Below are 297 nucleotides of genomic sequence, written 5' to 3'. Positions count from 1 at the left end.
CTGCAGCCAGCCAGCCGAGCACCCATGGGGTGCAGGGATTAGAGCCTGCGACCCCGCTCAAACCTGCTCGGCCCTAAGCGCCTTTTGGCTCTGCCCACACTGTGCTGCCGGGAGGGGTCAGGGAGGGGGGGCGAGGCAAGGCAATTGGGGTAATTGCACTGCCCCGGGGAGGGCAAATCAGCTTTGCCCCGGGGGAGGACCCTAGCCCGGTTGTGTCCCATCCCGTTCCCGACACCCGCCCCCGCTTCCCTTCGCTCTTTCTGCTCCACCGGTTCCCGGGGCCCCGGGGGGCCCCGG

General features: G+C 69.4%; 1 protein-coding gene across 1 annotated transcript in view; it reads left to right on the top strand.

The window, feature by feature from the left end:
• MARS (methionyl-tRNA synthetase) overlaps positions 1 to 297 on the top strand; it is a 6,917-nt gene that overhangs the window by 692 nt on the left and 5,928 nt on the right. The gene's annotated exons all lie outside the window — the stretch shown is intronic.

This window comes from Aptenodytes forsteri, unplaced genomic scaffold (genome assembly GCF_000699145.1).
Source record: "Aptenodytes forsteri isolate BGI_AS27 unplaced genomic scaffold, ASM69914v1 Scaffold133, whole genome shotgun sequence".
Classification (NCBI taxonomy): Eukaryota; Metazoa; Chordata; class Aves; order Sphenisciformes; family Spheniscidae; genus Aptenodytes; species Aptenodytes forsteri.
This window is presented reverse-complemented; position numbering and strand designations above follow the sequence as displayed.